At 42.2% G+C, this 19,062-nt stretch overlaps 1 pseudogene; it reads left to right on the top strand.

Moving 5' to 3' along the window:
* The first annotated feature begins 2,914 nt into the window (after window positions 1-2,914).
* Window positions 2,915-6,370, top strand: LOC122657757 (annotated as a pseudogene).
* Window positions 6,371-19,062: the final 12,692 nt, after the last annotated feature.

Below are 19,062 nucleotides of genomic sequence, written 5' to 3' on the forward strand. Positions count from 1 at the left end.
CCTCATTAGTGCACCGCTCTGGCCGCTACGAGCAGCGCATCGTAGAGGATCACGATCCGATCGTGCGTGTGGGAACGAAATTTTGCTACTACACTTGTAACAGGAATGGTCCTACTACAGAGCTGGCAGCCAAGGAAATGGGATCTTAAAGGGTATTTTAGAAAATACTAAAACCTAGGAAGGTATTTATGAACCCTAAGGGGAAGTGAATTATTCCATTTCCTTGGCTGCTAGCCCTGTAGCATCAAAATTTTTTCCTACGTGTGGTGTGTGTTGTGTATATGCATCAGTCCATGGTCTGTGCAATTTGTATGATTACACTTTCATCAAAAAATAAAATAAAATAAAATAAAAACCTAACTTCTGTTAAAAGAATAAAAATTTCCCGTCAAACAAGCCAAAGAAAAAACCTGTATAAATCTATGCTCGGTTTCAAACTTTAATCCAAGGGCCCCAGCACAATACATGGGCTGTTTCACGCCCTTAAGACATGGTTGGGGACTTGGGGGTGGAGTTTGGCTCACGTCCATTCTACAAGGTTAAAGACCAGAGAGTCGAGACTCGAGATCTCTATTCTTGTGGCTCACATCCTCTCGTAAGAGGACGGTCGTCCTTGGGACCCCATTACCCCCCGTACCGTCCCATTCCACAAAGTTAAAGACCGTGAGAGTCGAGACTCGAGATCTCTATTCTTGTGGCTCACATCCTCTCGTAAGAGGACGGTCCTTGGGACCCCACTGCCCCCCCGTACCGTCTCATTCCACAAGGTTAAAGACCAGAGAGTCGAGACTCGAGATCTCTGTTCTTGTGGCTCACGTCCTCTCATAAGAGGACGGTCCTTGAGACCCCACTGCCCCCGTACCGTCTCATTCCACAAGGTTAAGGACCAGGGAATCGAGACTCGAGACTTGAGACTCGAGATTTCTGTTCTTGTGGCTCACGTCCTCTCGTAAGAGGACGGTCCTTGGAACCCCACTGCCCCCGTACCGTCCCATGCCACAAGGTTAAAGACCAGATCTCTGTTCTTATTCTATACGACTTTCGCATTAAATGCTCAGAACGCGGTTTGTCCTCCCAATAGTTTCATGCCGATTGTTGAAACTATTATATATACTCCAACAGAGTTGATCATGAGCACCACCGGGGTACCGCTCTTCTTCGAGAGTTCTGCCACCTGAGTTCATAAACCCAACGCTTCAAATTCGAGACTTCTGCCTCCTCCTACTTATATCTATCACCTCCAGATTTTCAGTCCATAGCCCCCCGGACAGTATAATTGAAAATATAGCACCATTCATTTGGCTATAACTGAAGAAAATTAATATTAATTTGATCGATGGGTTCAAGCTTGGTGCTTTTTCCATTTGCACTATTAATATCAATGTCATTCTTCTTCTTCTTCTGGTGCAGCAACTGCATCAACTTGGCGCATTCCCAATCAGGAGGAGGATCCAATGGAACAGATCGGCTAGCCTTGTTGGCGGTCAAGGCTCGCATAACCAATGATCCCTTTCATGTTGTGAGCTGTTGGAATGACTCAATCCCCTATTGCAAATGGCTAGGAGTTATATGTGGAGGTCGTCAGCATCCAAACAGGGTCAGAGCCTTGTGTTTACAGTCCAATGGATTGGTGGGGTCTGTGGCTCCAGAAATAGGAAACCTCAGTTTCCTTCGAGAGATTTCCCTCTACGACAACAGCTTCCATGGTGAAATTCCTCGTGAAGTAAGTTTTTTGTTCAGGCTTCGTTATTTACTCTTAACCAACAACTCATTTGAAGGGGAAATCCCATCCAACATATCACGATGCTCCAACCTTGTAGAACTCCGTTTAGGTCGCAACAATATTGTGGGGAAGATTCCAGGCAGGCACCTTGTCCAAGCTTTGACTCTTTGAATTCTATTTGAATAGAATGACAGGACATATCCCACCTTCCTTAGGGAATCTTTCATCCCTTCACACCTTTTCCGTAGGAGACAATGATTTAAGTGGAAGCATTCTAGATTCCCTAGCCCAATTGACAAGATTAATGTTTCTCGGGCTATTTGAAAATAAGTTGTCTGGTACTATCCCTCCCACTATATTCAATCTTTCCTCACTCAGAAAATTTCAGGCCAGAAAGAATCAACTTCAAGGGAGTCTTCCACCAAATTTAGGCTTCGGCCTTCCTCTAATCTAGTGTGGCTTGGAATTTATGGAAACCAGTTTCATGGACCAATTCCAATTTCTGTGTCCAATTTGTCAAAACTCGAAGTACTTTATGCTGGAGGAAATAGTCTTACTGGGAAAGTGGCTAATATTCATTTTAAAGGCCTATCAAAACTTACAAGGCTTTCATTGTTCTCGAATCATTTGGGAAGTGGAGAGGCCGATGACCTGAATTTTGTCAACACATTGACCAACTGTAGTAGTTTAACAGTTTTGGAACTTGGTGAAAATCGGTTTGGTGGCATGTTTCCCAACTCCATAGCAAACTTATCGACCCAACTGACAAATCTCTATTTGTCACACAATCAAATATCTAGAGATATCCCTCTGGGAATAGGGAACCTTGTAAACTAACAATTCTTGGCCCTATCTACTAACTTACTACAAGGAAGTGTTCCGACTTCAATTGGGAGACTTCAAATGCTTCATACACTCTATTTATATGGGAACAAATTCACAGGGCCAATCCCTTCTTCTCTTGGAAACTTGACACTATTGATTCATCTCTATTTAGGAGGTAATCGTTTGCAAGGAAAAATACCTTCAAGTCTTGGAAAATGCAAATATTTGTTACGCTTGGACCTTTCCGATAATAGTCTCAATGGTATCATCCCCAGAGAGATATTTTATCTTTCCTCGTTGATAGAGCTATACTTGAATACAAATTCTTTCTTTGGTTCACTAACTTTATAAGTGGGTCGACTGACCAGTCTTTACCTCCTAGATGTTTCTGAAAACAGGTTGTCTGGGGAAATCCCTAGCACCCTTGGTGCTTGTACAAGCCTAGAGCACCTTTTTATGAAGAGAAACTTATTTCAAGGATCTATACCATCATCTCTCAGTTTTCTAAGAGGTCTCCAAGATTTAGATCTTTCACGCAACAACTTCTCTTGTATTATCCCAAAATATTTGGGTACATTTAAGTTTTTACAAAACTTAAATTTATCATTTAATCATTTGGAGGGTGAGTTGTCCGCAGACGGAGTATTTGGAAATTCAAGTGCAGTTTCAACCATTGGAAATGATAAGCTTTGTGGAGGTATACCAGAACTTTATATGCCTGCATGCCAAACTCAAAGTTCAAAAGAAGATGGTAGGCATCATGTTTTCAAGTTGATAGTCATCATATGTGGTTGTGGGGGCTCTCTATGTTTGATTTTTATAATAATTTTTTTTATTATATACCGGAAAAGAAAAGAAAAGGAAGAATCCCCTTTATTTTTTATAGAGGGTCGTCAATTTAAGGTCTGTTATGCCCAACTTCTTAAAGCTACCGATGGATTCTCTTCAGCAAATTTGATAGGAGTTGGGAGTTTTGGTTATGTGTACAAAGGAGTTCTCAATCAGGGGGAAACTATTGTTGCAGTAAAGGTCCTCAACATTAGACAAAGAGGTGTTTCCAAGAGTTTCAAAGCTGAATGTGAATCCCTTAGAAACATCCGGCATCGTAATCTTGTAAGAATCTTAACATCTTGCTCAAGTATAGATTTTGACGGCAATGATTTCAAGGCTTTTAGTATACGAGTTCATGCCCGGTGGGAATTTGGATAGGTGGTTACATCCACATGCAAATGACATACAAGATGAACAAAGGCATTTAAACCTTGTTCAAAGATTGAATATTGCCATTGATATGGCAACAACATTGGATTATCTTCACCACCATTGTCATACACAGATTATTCATTGTGATCTAAAGCCAAGTAATATTCTTCTTGATGGTGATTTAACTGCACATTTGGGTGATTTCGGCATATCAAGAATTATTTCAAAAGCCACAAGAAGATCTCAAAGTCACACGAGCTCAATTGGAATAAAGGGATCTACTGGATACATTGCACCAGGTAATATACCTCTTTTATTGAACTAGTATAATTTTTTTCTTTTCTTTCGAAAGGTGTGACTAAGCTTACCGTAGTATGATGAATCTGATATTTGTTTTACCTATTGCACCGCAAGACCTTGAGGCATAATTACAATTTTCATATACATTGGTGACTTCTTTATCCTCTTCTTAAAGAAAAGTAAGTTTAATATCTCAAACAATTAAAAAATAATAATATAAAAATACTAAAAAGGTATGTATGCTTATATGATATTTTGAGTCTCTTTATTTATACACCAAAGTTTTGATTACATCTTTTCGTACTGTAATCAAATCATACCTCGTCATACCAAAAAAAAAAATAAATAAATAAATCATACCTCGAATGTCATTGGCTACAAAGTTTGGTTTTCTAAAGAATTATGCATTTAGTTTATATAGGGGTTTGTAGTTTATCCTGTACATAGATTAATGTGGCCACATGCCACATTAAAGACATGAAATCAAATTACTTGGATATCATGCCATCAAATGATCTGTTGGATTTAGATCCACAACTATAGACATTAGAAGAGCCTATGTTCCTTGTATGAGCACTATAAGAACAAATTTGAAGATACCCTAACCTCTCGTGGGATGCATGTCATGTGATGTTATTCTTCCATTTAAGACCAATAGACCTTGCTCCTATTCTCACTAGTCATAAAAGTACTAACCTAAGATGCATAAATTACAGAGTATGGTGTAGGTGTTGATGTTTCAACGCATGGTGATGTCTATAGTTATGGGATTCTCTTGTTAGAGATGTTCACAGGAAAGCGGCCTACTCATGAAATATTCATAGATAACTTTAATCTTCACTATTGGGCTGAGATGGCTTTGAATAATGGAGTGATGGCTATCATCGACCCCTCACTCCTTTCTATGGAAGAAGATGAAGAAGAGGAAGCAACAATTGTAACCAATATCATTGGAAATCAAAGATGCATGAGGGATAGAGTGGACAAGTGTCTTAATTCAGTTATTAGAATTGGAGTTGCTTGCTCAGCTGAATCACCATGGGATCGAATGGACATAAATGATGTGGTCAAAGAGCTACATATGATCAAGGACATCTATCTTGGAGTTGGCACTAACAGAGGAAGATGAACTATAATAAGGACTATAAACAAGGTAAGTCATCATTTCCTTCAACACTTGAATCTTTTTTCTTTTGTTTGAATTAATTATGCTTTTAATCTTAGCAATTTGGATAGTAGTTACATGGTAGCGCTTTTTTTTTTTTTTTTTGGAGGGTTGGAGGGAAGGAGAGGACTATATTACTTTTGTTCAAATGTTGTTCCGTATTCATTTTCTAGTTGAAACTTATATAACCTTTGTCGGCCTAATTTTCATTTTGACTAATAGTATCCTCACTAGTCTTCAACAAAGCGTAATGGTAAAGTACGTACATTCAAATAACTAACTGGAATTAAATGGTACAATAGGGAATCATTGTAGTCCTTTTTAGGTTTTTGTGTTGTTAGTATTATTTTTCTTGGCTCTTCAAGTATGGCGCCTAGGTCAGAAATCAAAATGTCTCGTATCGTTTTCAACATGAAGACTTAAGTTTAAGCTATAAGTGTCAATTGGAAAGATAAATTAATTCTTCCTTTAAGCTAAGTATCAATTGGAAAGATAAGTTAATTCTTCCTTTTTTCATTTTTTTTCTCTTGTATTTCTTTCTTTTTTATTGTTCTTCTTTTGAAGCTCTAAATGGATAGAAAATCCATTGGAAAACCCATTTAGGGATAACCATTGAGAGAGTAAGAAGCATCAAAGAGCATTTTGATCAATGCGTTCAAAAGGTAGAATTGACAGAAATACTCATTTAATACTTTTCCCCTCCATTGAATGTGGTATGTAGGGGACTATCCTTAAAACATGCAATCTTGAGGATCCAAACTCCTCTAAACAAGGGTGTTTTCTTTGTTTAACACTTTGGAAAGAGTATTTATGAACAAAACACAACCTCAATTAGCTTTAGGGAGAAGGAACGCTAACCAGTGTTGTGTGTGGGCGTCTACCTATGCCCAGACACAGCCCGATGCGAAAAGACCACCACACCCCTGGAAAGGTTCAGGGGTGCATCGATCTTTTCACGTCGAGTTGTGTCTAGGCATAGGTACATGCCCACACATAGCACAGGTTAGCGTTTGCGCAGGCAATAGCTGAATGAGGCTCATGTTGCTAGGCTTGACAACCTGAAAAATATAAGAAGTTTCTTGTCATCTCATGAAATGAGAAAGCTCTAATAAGTGGTTTTTTTTCCCCTTCCGGTTAGGATTGTCTCCCATGGACATTGAGAAGCTAGACTGGTAACGCCCCAAGAAAACGGCATAGTACCAACCTGCATGGGAGATCGTTGAGGTGTCCCCACTAAGAGATGGCTTAGTGCCAAGGGGTTTTGGGAGATCGGTGAGAGGATGCAAACTTAGTCCTACATTGGCTGGGGGAGAGATCATGAGTTATTGATGTTAGTGCTCGTGGCATTGTTTTCATTGTTGGCAACAAGGTTTGGCAGTGGTGGTCATCAGCATATGGTTCTTATCGGTCCAGAGGGTATTTATTGGAAAGTATATATATTCACTTAGTATGATCAAAAATGCACTTTTGGAGCCCTAGAGAAGAAGGAAATCGAGGAGAAGTCATCTTCTACCATTCTGGTGTGGTTCGAGAGCAGAGTCGCGAAGGAAATCATCTGAAAACCTTGATTTGGTGTTGGCGATGGATCTGAGTGCTTGATTCGTTCTATTAAAGATCTCACAGCATTCGTTTGGAGTTGGAGGTTTTCCTTTGAGGAGGTAAACATGATCACAAACCATTACTTCTCTGTTCTAGGTTTAATTCTTGTTTTTGAATGTATTTTGGGGTTGGATATGTGGTTGAATCGGTTTATTGGGTTGATTGATTGTAAGGCTGAGGCCATTATTGTATTGGGATTAAGGTCCTTGCCCTCACTGAGGTGAGAGGTTGAAGCAGGGTAAGGGGTATTCTGGCCGTAGGGGCGGCTTATTGTATTTGAGTTGAGTATTGGGCATATACGAAACCCTGAGGGGTATTGCTCCGTGGACGTAGCCTTCACATACTGTGAGGTGAACCAAGTATATCTTGTCTCATTGCCTGCTATTTTTGTTGGAGACTAATCCCTGTTTTGCAGAGTGGATTTACAGTCTTGGTAAACCTGGCCACATTCTGGTGGTGCAAGGTGGGACTATAAGCGACCGTGTTGTTTACAGAAAACGTAAAAAAAGGGAAGCTGATTCATCTCCTTCTCAGTTTGATCCGGTGTTCACAATTGATAGAGTAGCCTCCTCTACTTGGTATGATGTGTTTTAAAGCAGTGAGGCCCATTGGGCCAAAGTGAACAATATCATGTCAAGAGAGGGTGTGGGTTGTTACAGTGGTATCAGAGCAAACTCCTAACATCGATGGTGCGGCTATAGCGGGGACGTTATGCCTTGTAAGGGGTTAGAATGTAACGCCCCAAGAAAACGCTATAGTACTGGCCCGCCTAGGAGATCGTTGAGGTGTCCCACCAAGAGACGATTTAGTACCAGGGCTTCGGGAGAACAGTGAGGGGTTACATACTTAGTCTCATGTCTGTTAGGGAGAGAGATCATGAGTTATTGATAAAAAATAGCATCCTTTACTTGGTATGACGCGTTTTAAAGTAGTCTACCCCATTGGACCAAAGCGGACAATATCATGCCAAGAGAGGGGTTGGGTCGTTACAGAGACAATTGAAAGTACAGAGACAAATTGAAGGCAACAAGTACATTAGCTACAACAAGAAAATTTTCAATAATGGCCAATGATCTTTTTCCTCTCTTGCTGGATATCAACGAATGATCTAGAATATTACATCATCGTGTTTTTTAGTATGTGCCATGAGGATATAATTGGGAGGCTCAGGGCATTACGTTTTGACTACTAGTAGTACTACGGTTCCAATAAACTCCGCACGTACTTATTCCTCAATCCCTGCAATGGGGAACTCCCCACATCCAATCAGATCTGGATCCTCTCCAACTACTTGGGTGTCCAACTCCTCTCCAACCATGTCAGGAACCTTCCTAAAACTTGTAAGGAATATTTTAGAACACCAAAAGCTTTAAAGCAAGAGAGTGGACCTAGGTGCAACAATAAGGTTGCTCTATTGTGACCTTCGAGTATGTAAACAGCCTCTCTGAGAAAGCAGGGGTAAGACTGCATACATTATGACCCTCCCCAAACCCCGCAGTGGTGGGAGTCTCGTGCACTGGGTACGTCCTTTAAAAGCTTTGAAGCAAGGGGTGTGTTCTTATTGTTAAGTGCGTAGACATCTGCTTCAAGCTCAATCTTGATATCTGGAAATTATAGGTTTATGGTTCAAATTTTGAGAGGCACAAGCTTAAGGGCATGTGTTTTAGTCAGGGTTAAGCCTCACTACCGCTTAAAAAATGGTTATGTTTTCCCCATTTACTTTCTTCAAAGAATGTGCTTGTTGAAGAATTCTGGAGAACTTTTCTTTGCCCTTTTTGTAGGTTTAAAGAAGTGAAACTTTACCAAGAGAGGCCGATAAGATCCACAAAGATACAAAAAAAAAGGGAAATTTACACATACCACCCCTGAGGTATCACGTAAGTATAATCAAAACCCCAGTTTACGAAAATTCTGTGTACCCCTCGAGGTTCACAAAAGTTAACACATGCCCCCATTCTGTTAGTTGATGACTAACAATGTTAAAATTATGGGGTGAACTAACAAAATTGAGCTCGACACTTGGGTTTCAAAACCAAGCAACCATTTAGGGTTTGAAATTGGGGAAAAATCAAATCTTCTCCTCTGCGCACCTACAAGTCATCTTCCTCCCCAATCGTGACCTAGAAGAACCACCACCACTGATTAGCAAGTGTAAGAGAAAAGGGAAAAAAAAAGGGAAGGGCCACCATTGTTGGACCTGCAATGGTGGTAGGAACAAGAGAAAATTTTGTGCTGATCCACCTATTGTTGACCCAAACAAGCTTCCTTCTTCAGAATGTCCTGGTTATGAATTCTCTGCTGAGAAATCATCAGAAAACCCCAGTCATGAACAATGTGTCTGTGACCTATGCGGTCTTAACCAAGACCATGCTTTAAAATCTGATGTTAGCTTGTCAGATACCCTGGGGCCATCTGAAGTCAGATCCACTCGACCTGGAGAGGAACTAGAATCAGAGGAGTTCCAAGAGGCTGATTGGAATTTGGATACAATTTTCAAGACCGCCATTAAAAAGATTGCTGCGTGTGGGTACAACGAAGAGGTTGCCACAAAGGCTGTTTTGAGGTCTGGCCTTTGTTATGGTTGTTAGGACATTGTATCAAACATTGTCGATAATACATTATCATTTTTGAGAAATGGTCAAGACATTAACACCTCATAGGAGAACTTCTTTGAAGACTTACAGCAGCTGGAGAAGTATATATTGGCAGAGATGGTTTGTGTGCTTAGGGAGGTTTGGCCATTCTTTAGTGTTGGAGATGCAATGTGGTGCTTTGTTGATACGTGACATGAATGTATCCCATGCTTGTGCAATGGATGGTGATCCTTTGAGTAGCTTTGGTGGTGATGAGGCCCCTTGGGGGGTTTCCTCTGTTTCTACACTTACCCAATTGAAATCAGAGGCAAACAGTTCTGAACTCAATCTCCTAAATCTGAAACACCAATTATGACAGCTATCCCAAATTTCCCAATCTGATAATGCAGAGAAATCCTCCAATGTTACTGGAGACCGTGTCCAGATCAAATCCCAGTCTTCTGCTTTAGAGGAAAAGCCACCAGGAGGTAGAAAGGGCCATTCAATCAGTTCAAAAAGAGAGTCAATCCTCCAGTAGAAATCACTTCAGATCGAGCCAACAATGGTGGTTCAAGAACCGAGCTTGGTTGGAGTAGCAGGTCCAACAATGGTGGTCCAAGAACTGATCTTGGAGGAGTTTGCAGGTCCAACAATGGTGGCCCTTCCATTTTTTTCCTTTTTCTCTTACCCTTGCTAATCGGTGGTGGTGATTCTTCTAGTTCACGATTGGGTAGGAGAGATGACTTGCAGCAGTGCAGAGGAGAAGATTCGATTTTCCCCCAATTTCAAACCCTAAACGGTTGCTTGGTTTTGAAACCAAAGTGTCAAGGGCAATTTTGTCAGTTCATCGTATGCTTTTAACATTATTAGTCATCAACTAACAAAATGGAGGCATGTGTTAATTTTTGTAAGCCTCAGGGGGGTACACAGAATTTTTGAAAACTGGGGGGTTTGATTATACTTACGTGGTGATACCTCAGGGGTTGTATGTGTAAACTTTCCCCAAAAAAAAAAATTTTCTGGCCATTGAGAGAAGCAGTCAGACAGGCAAATTAAGATGGACATTGAAGTTAATTGTCATCAAAGAATATCTCAGAGACTCAGTCCAGTTATCCTGAAAGGAAGCCTTGCTTGAGGCCTCTGAACTGATTCATGATTGAGGATCATGAAAATAAAGTTCCCAAAATTTCAGCAACTATAGGATAGAATTGTTTGTATTAAAAATTTCTGCAATTTCTTTCCTTCCTTGCTTTAGTAGCCACTCTTTTTTGTTTTCTTAGGCATCTCCATTGTTTTATAAATCTTCTTTTCTTTGTTCCCTTCATATGGCATGTTCTGTTTCTTGGGATCTGTTGCTCCCATTATATATAATGGGAAATTTTAATTAAAAGCTCAGACATTCTCTGCTGTTTGAGTTCAGATTTCTTTCATTGTTGAAAAGTTATGCTGGGATTTACTTAACATGCAATTCAAGTGGAACTTTGAGCACCAAAAATAACATTTTTGTTTTTTGTATTATTATTGCTTATTTTCTAATTACATTAACTAATAAAGAAATGCAAATGCTAGATGTAATTTTTTGCTACCCTTTTCTGAATGGGTTCCTTCTGACAGATTTGATGCTTTCCCTTTATTGAAAAAAAAACAAAAACAAAAAAAGCCTGATTGTGTGAATGCAAATATGTATTAATTTTACTATAGAGGGTCTTGATTATGGTTTAAAGTATCGGTATTCAGATCGTGATTGGCCTCAGCCGATACTGATCCAGGCCGGATTGGATGGATTTTAGTGATTTACCCTTGCTTTCTAATAAAAATGATTTTTATTACCTTTTTTACCCTTGGGTTTTACAAGTGGATAGGTATCGGGTTGGCCAAGAATCGAGATTGGTCTTGGCTTATACCGATCCGATCCAGGCTAATCCACCAAATCCAAGACCAATATTATGAACCGCGATCCTGATATACTCGGGTTCATTTTAGATCCATATCGAATTATGGGACTACTGAAGTGGGTTAAATGGGTGACAAGGCCATAATGGGGTGGCTTAATTTGGTTTGGGTTTCAATTTGGTAGACCTATGGTGGGTTTGGCTCATCAGTTTCAGGTTATTAAGAGCCTTGGTTATTTATAGCTAACATCTCTGCCTTTTCCCTACCTTTTCTTTTTTTGTTTTTTTCTTTCTGGTAAATCAAAACTTCCTATACTGAGGCCTTCCAAATTAATTAGCCATGACAAGCAGTAAGACCAATTGACAACTTCCTTCCCAATCAAACCTTTCTGGATAAATTAACAGTTTGATTCTCTCTCCTAAGTAATCTTGCCAGGAAGTAGACAGCTATTTTATCCACAAAAAACTTGAAAGTACTCAGTATAGAAAGACTATACCAGAACTTCTAAAGGAAGAAATGAGATTAGAATTTCTAATTTGAATAAGAGAATCAAGTCAAGTTACAAGTTCTAAACCTTCTTATAGCTATTAGCAAGCATTATATTCTAATAAGCATTTCATGCATGTGAATCAGAGAATAGTTTTGCTATTGCATTTAAACAGTTATAATCTAAAACCAATGACTAAAAATTATTTAGACACCCCTGTACTATGGTCATTTTGCTTACGATTACCAACATTTGAAACAATTATTTGAACACCCCCTGCAGTTTACCATTTCTTTCAAGTAGGTCAAGTCCATTACTTTAGTGATGATGTCATTGGTTAAATTTTTTGTAATACCTAAACTACCCTAAAAGGGTACTGAAGTGACAAATGTACCCCCCCTCTTCTTCTTCCTGCAACCAAAAAAAAAAAAAAAAAGGGCAGCCATGGCTGTGTGTGAACTAGGGGTGTCAATAGGTCAGGTTGGGCCGGGCCTGCCCTAAACCCTAACCCAACCCAACCCTGGCAAGGCCAAGAAACCCTCAACCCAGTCCCGACCCGACCCTATCTGATAGGGTCGGGCAGGGTCGGGTTGGCCCTGATTGACCCTGCCTTGACCCTGTCTTCACCTTGTTTTGGCCCTGTCTTGACCTTAGTTAGTAAGTTCGGGAACGGCAATTGAACGGGAACGGATACGTACGGCAGTTAAACGGATTAGACGGTAATAATACTTTTCAAAAATCCGGCTTCATAAAATGCATACGGTAATAATACGACGTGCGCGTTTAATACGGATATAATACGGCATAGACGGCAATAATACTTTAAAAAAACGGACATATATTCATTATATAACATGCATTCACCACCTAATAAACAAAATAATATCATGATTTTATTAACTAAAATAAACACAATAATATAATATGCTATATAACATCTCTAAGATTATCATTTAACATAAAAATATCAATAATCTACAAGAAATGAATGTAGATTGTCCAAAAATGACATGAGCAAGTTGAAAGACCAGAGAAACAAGAGGAGAGTACAAGACTTAAGTGCCGCTTTGTTGAACGGAGATGGCGAGGATGATTGGAGATGGAGGCGGCTACTTTTGCCTCGCTACGGTTGGATGTTCAACGAAATCGAAAGGGACGAAAGGGAAAGTGAAATCGTTTCCTAAATTTAATCTTTGGATAATTTTTTTATAAAAAATATACGTGTATTATTCGAGTATAATACGTGCTTGCTTAAAAACGCGTTTTTATAAAAATAGGAAAATACGGGACGGAGTATTATACGTTAAAAATACGGAACGCGATAATACGCGTATGATACGCGACTTTACTAACTAAGGTCTTGACCCTGATTGATAGGAGTGAGAATAAATCCATATCAAAGAATATATCTAAAAAAAACCTGAAAAATTCTTTAAAGAAGAAGAATAGGAGTGAGAATGCAAGAGCTCATCCCTTTGACTAGTAAGAATTCACGTCATTTAAAAACATCTACAGTGTTAATCACAACATAAAATAAAAACCAGACTAAAAACTAACTACTGGAACAGAGAATATGGAGCATACACCTCAGCTCTTATTGAAAGCAGAGATGAGAGAATCAAACAAATACTAACCAAACACATCTTTCTTTATTTATATAATTCTCATAGTGAAATAGACTACACATACATTTCCTCTCTCCCTCAGATCTCCATACTCTCCATTTGAACACTACTCTTCAGTGGCACATACTCACCGTGATAGACACCAAGAATCCAAGATGATCATACAAAGCACTCTTGTAGGTCGAGTGTTCTTCCACAGCAGTAGAATTTGTCTGAAAATTATCTCTGAAAACAGAGCTCTAGATCGGCTGCAAACACAAATCCTAGTTGTATTAGAAAAGTTAAGTTGTAGGTCTGGAACTTGAATATCAGCCAATAGTCTACAAAGGTCAAGAGATCAAACAACTAGAAGCAGAGGACGAGAAAGGGAGAAAGAAACCTGCAAATAGGTAATCCTTTGTGTACTTAGAGCACCTCCAAACGACGAAGAAATCGTGAGCAAAACCTGCAAATAGGTAAGACGGTAAGAATCAAAATCAGTTCGAAAGATTATTTAAAAAAAAAAACCAATTAATGTCATGAAAGATTATTTAAAAAAAAAAAACAATCAAAAGAGAGGCACCAGGTAGACGCCTTCTCCGGCAACAGGGTCATAAAAGATCTGAGAATCTAAGATGTGAAGTGCAGGAGTTACCTAGTAGTAGGGATTCATATGACAAGACGAGCACGAATGTGACTGTTGCATCAAGAAATCGTCGAGCTGTCCTACGAGAGCCGTCACCTGTAAGTGGACCAGGGGGTCAACAGAGAGAACCGGTGTGGTTCCGGCCTAGGGCTCTCCGATGCCAAAGTTAGATCTCCTGAGCAAATAGATGAATAGTGATTATTCAATATGAGTTTAGATGTCCCCTCTAAGGGTGGTGTACCTTTCCTTTTATAGTGGAGTATGATGATATGGAGAGTCCCAGTTTGATGGCAAGTGTGTCCTTGAGTGGATAGAGGCCCTGGGTAGCAGAGCTCTATCCTGATTGGCCATCTCCCCGCGAGAGGGAGTATCCTGGTGGTATCCAGATCCTTGGCGGATAGATACTCGCGTGTGGTGATAACGTCATGGGTGCTTGAATCCGTCTGGGTGACATGACTTCTAAGCGGTGGCCCAGAGTCCTGGTGGTGGCATAAGTCTGTAGTGACACGATTGGGTCATAGATGAGCAGCCTCGGTGTTCGTGTACATCACGTCTGCGTCCACGATGCCGCGCCTAGGTGAGAGGTCACGCCTGGGTGTGAGGTAGGGCCTGGGTGAGGCCGCGCCTGGGTGAGGCCGGCTCCTGGGTGCAGGCCGCGCCCGGGTGGGACCCCCGGTTGGTTCTCCTTGGTTCTGGAGCGGGTCACTTTGTGACACATGGCAGCCGTTGACTGGTTCGGTGAATCTTGGATGTATCATTTGCTCCCCACTCTCTTGAAATAGGATGTCCAAGAGAGTAGATGCCTTTATATAGTGAGGGATCCGCTGCGAATGAACTTTCTTTGTGGGGCTTGCCTGTAAATCTGTTAGTGAGGTAGGAGAGGTTGGAGGTTCAAATCTTTCCTCCTACACTTTTCCTTTTTCTTTTTTGCTTTGTTTTTTGTAGATATATGTCCCTCTTCTTCACTTTCTCTTTTTTCACTTTTCATTTCTCTTTCTTACTTTTTGTCTCCCACTTTTTGCTCTTCTTGAATTTCTCCTTTGCATTGCACTTTTGTCTTTTGTCCTCTTTTTGGTGTCCACCACGTGCTTATCCTTGGGTCACCTAGACTAGTGTCCACTTTTTGGTTTTCCTTCCTTTGGTTTTGGGTCCCTGTGTATGCCTTGTGCTCACTTAGTGTCATGCTTACTTGGAGGGCTTGAGTGGTGCTTGGCTTGAGTGCCTTGCATTTGGTGGTCTCTGTCACTTGATAGTGCACGTGGTGTGGTCGCGTGGTCGTGTGTCTGCTCCCCCGCACGAACGCCTTCCCCCTAAGGTAAGTTTAACCCCTTTTTTTTTTTTTATGCAGGGCCGGGCCTAGGGTGGCCGCGCTTGCGGGCGTGAGGCCGCGCCTGCCGGTGTGGTCTCACCTATGGGTGTGAGGCCACGCCTACGGGTGTGAGGCCGTGCCTAGAGTGGTCACGCCTGCGGGTGTGGCCGCGCCTATGGGTGTGAGGCCACGCCTGCGGGTGTGGCTGCGCCTATGGGTGTGAGGCCGCGCCCGTGGGTGCAATGGACCCTCATGCTTCTCCACTCTCCTTCTTCTTATTTATGATGGATCTGCTGTTTATACTTTGCAGGTGGTCTTCATTTCATTTTTCTTCCTAGCTTCTTGTCTGGGAGATCGTTGCTCTGAGCAAGTAGCTAGTCTGCTTCATTATTTATCCATGTCATCACCTAAGGACTCTGATCCGACTGCGGTCTTGGTTGGATCCCTTGAGGAGTCTTCTTCGGGGTCGTCTTCTCTCGCGGATACTTCTTCTTCTTTGCCTTCCACTGTTGCTAGTGAAAGGGAGGAGGAGGTTTCTGGAGATTCCACCCCTAGTAGGGGTCATAGGGCCTCCAGAGCTTCTATTTCTGTTGGTGACCCTAGGAGTAAGTTGGCTCCCATTCCTAGCGTCTTGACTTCCTTGGACTTGGCGGTTCGCGTTCTGGAGAAGATCCCTAATTATGACTTCTCAAGGTTCCCCAAGGTCACAATGCTGCTACCTGAGACTACTATAGTGGCTCATGTCTCTCTTGAGGATGATGTTGTGGTGACAGAAGAGGGTGCGGTCTTACCAGAGGAGAGTGTTGCTTATCCGACTGAGGCTGATATGATGTCTCCTTCTGGATCAGAGGCTACTCCTCCACTAGATGCCCCCTGATTTTATAGATGTTCTTTCTAGATGTTGACTTTTTGGATGATAACTTCTTGGATGATAACTTTTGGATTATGATGCTTGCTTTTTGTCTTTTGTATGTACTTGACTCTTTCTTTAGATATTGATATGATTTGATCCTTGTCGCTTTGATATTGATCTATGCAATCTCATGTAGTTGGCGGTCCATAGGGATGCCTTGTCTCGGTGGTCCCCGGACCTTAGTGGCATAACGCCTCAGTGGTGGCATAACGCTTTAGGCATAGAGCCTCGGTGTTGGCATAACGCCTTGGGCATAAAGCCTCAGTGGTGGCATAACGCCTTAGGCATAAAGCCTCAATGGTGGCATAATGCCTTAGGCATGAAGCCTCAATGGTGCCATAAAGCCTTAGGCATGAAGCCTCAGTGGTGGTATAAAGCCTTAGGCATGAAGCCTCAAGGGTGGCATAACGCCTTGGGCATAAAGCCTCAATGGTGGCATAAAGCCTTAGGCATGAAGCCTCAGAGGTGGCATAAAGCCTTGGGCATGAAACCTCAGAGGTGGCATAAAGCCTTAGGCATAGAGCCTCAGTGGTAGCATAAAGCCTTGGGCATGAAGCCTCAGAGGTGGCATAAATCCTTAGGCATGAAGCCTCAGTGGTGGTATAAACCCTTAGGCATAAAGCTTCAGGGGTGGCATAACGCCTTAGGCATAGAGCCTCAGTGGTGGCATAAAGCCTTAGGCATGAAGCCTCAAAGGTGGCGTAAAGCCTTAGGCATAGAGCCTCAGTAGTGGCATAAAGCCTTAGGCATGAAGTCTCAGAGGTGGCATAAAGCCTTAGGCATAAAGCCTCAGGGGTGGCATAACGCCTTAGGCATAGAGCCTTAGTAGTAGCATAAAGCCTTAGGCATGAAGCCTCAGAGGTGGCATAAAGTCTTAGGCATAGAGCCTCGGTTGAGTAGTAGAAGAAGCTGAGTATTCCCAAAAATTTTCCTTGAAACTGTAATGCCATCTACTGCTACTGTTGGTGGTGCTGCTACTCCGTTGGTATTACTTCTACTGATAGTACTTCAGGTGTAGTGAGTTCCAGGTGCGGTCTACCTTCTTGCCCCTTAGAGTTTTCAAGTGGTATATCCCTCGACGTATCTACTTGGAAACTATATAGGGTCCTTCCCAATTTGCTGATAGCTTCCCTTCTTTTCTTGGTTGTGATGCACTTGCCCTTCTTAGGACTAGATCTCCCTGATGGAATAGTCGTTCACGTACCCTGGCATTATAGTACTTGGCTGTTCGATGTTGGGAGGCCACGTTCCTCAGCAGTGCCTTCTCTCGTACCACATCCAGGAAGTCTAGGTTCGCTCGAAGTCCATCTGTGTAAGTTCTTTCATTGAAGTGTAGTACTCTGTGAGACATTACGAGGACCTCTACTGGTGTCAGTGCTTCTGTGCCATACGCCAGGCGGAATAGGCTTTCTTCTGTGGGTGTCCTTACTGTGGTACGGTATGCCCACAGAACGCTTACAAACTTCGACCCACTTCCCTTTGGCTCTTTCCAATCTTTTCATTATTCCATCCAATAGGGTTCGGTTTGTCACCTCCACCTGACCATTGGCCTATGGGTATGCTACCGAAACAGGCCGATAGTCAAAATTATCACTCTGACAGAACTTCTCCATCTCTAGCTCTGTTATCTTGGCCAAGGGTTTAGCTTCGACCCACTTGGTGAAGTAATCAATCGCGACGACCAGGTACTTTCTGTTTCCCGATGCTGCGGTGAAGTTTCCTAAGATGTCCAGCCCCCACACGGCAAAGGGTATGGGGTTGAGGATTGATGTCAACTTGGTGGCGAGTAGATGAGGTACTGGGGCGAACAACTGACATTGCTCACACTTCTTGGCATATTGTATGGCCTCCTCTTGCATTCGTGGCCAGTACAGTCCCTGGCGGAGGATTTTGTAGGCTAGGGCTCGTCCCCCCATGTGGCTTCCACATATCCCCTCATGGACTTCTGCTATGGCGTACTCTGCCCCCTTGGGTCCTAGGCATCGGAGTAGTGGTGCTGTTACCCCCCACTTGTACAATGCCCCGTCTAGGACGGTGTACTTTGCAGCTCTCATCCTGATCTTCCTTGCCTCGGCCTTGTCTTCTAGTAAGACGTCGTTCTGGAGGTAGTTGAGTATGAGGTCCATCTAGCTAGGTCCCTCCTCGATTTCGTTAACCTGCTTTTCCTTATATGTTGGCTCATGCGGGATCTCAACATAGACTGCACTAGCCAAATTTCAGAGTTCCTCATTGGCTAGCCTGGATAGGGTGTCGACGACGGCGTTCTCGTCCCTGGGAACTCGAACCATCTCAAACTTCACGAACCCCTCGATCAATGCTTGAGCACATGCTAGATATGATGCCATCCTATCATCTTTCACCTCGTACTCTCCATTCACCTGATTCACCACAAGCTGGGAGTCGCTCTGGGTGGATAGGTGTGTGACTTGGATGGCCTTGGCCACCTGGAGTCCAGCTAGTAGTGCTTTGTACTCTGCTTCATTGTTGGATGCTTAGAAAGTGAATCAGAGAGCATATTGGATACGAAATCCTTCGGGGCTGGTTAATATGAGGCCAACGCCGCTTCCTACCGCGTTACTCGACCCGTCCACGAACATGTCCCACGATCCGCGATCCTTCTCCTAGGGTTCCTCTATCTCTGGCTCGATCTCAGATAGGGTACACTCTGTAATGAAATCTGCCAGGGCTTGACCTTTGATGGTTGTCCTTGGTTGTAACCTGATGTCATGCTCACTTAACTCCACTGCCCATGCTATCAATCGTCCGAAGACGTCTGGCTTGTGGAGTACCTTCTTTAGAGGTAGGTCTGTGAGGACTGTGAT

The sequence above is a fragment of the Telopea speciosissima genome, chromosome 4, assembly GCF_018873765.1.
Source record: "Telopea speciosissima isolate NSW1024214 ecotype Mountain lineage chromosome 4, Tspe_v1, whole genome shotgun sequence".
NCBI lineage: Eukaryota > Viridiplantae > Streptophyta > Magnoliopsida > Proteales > Proteaceae > Telopea > Telopea speciosissima.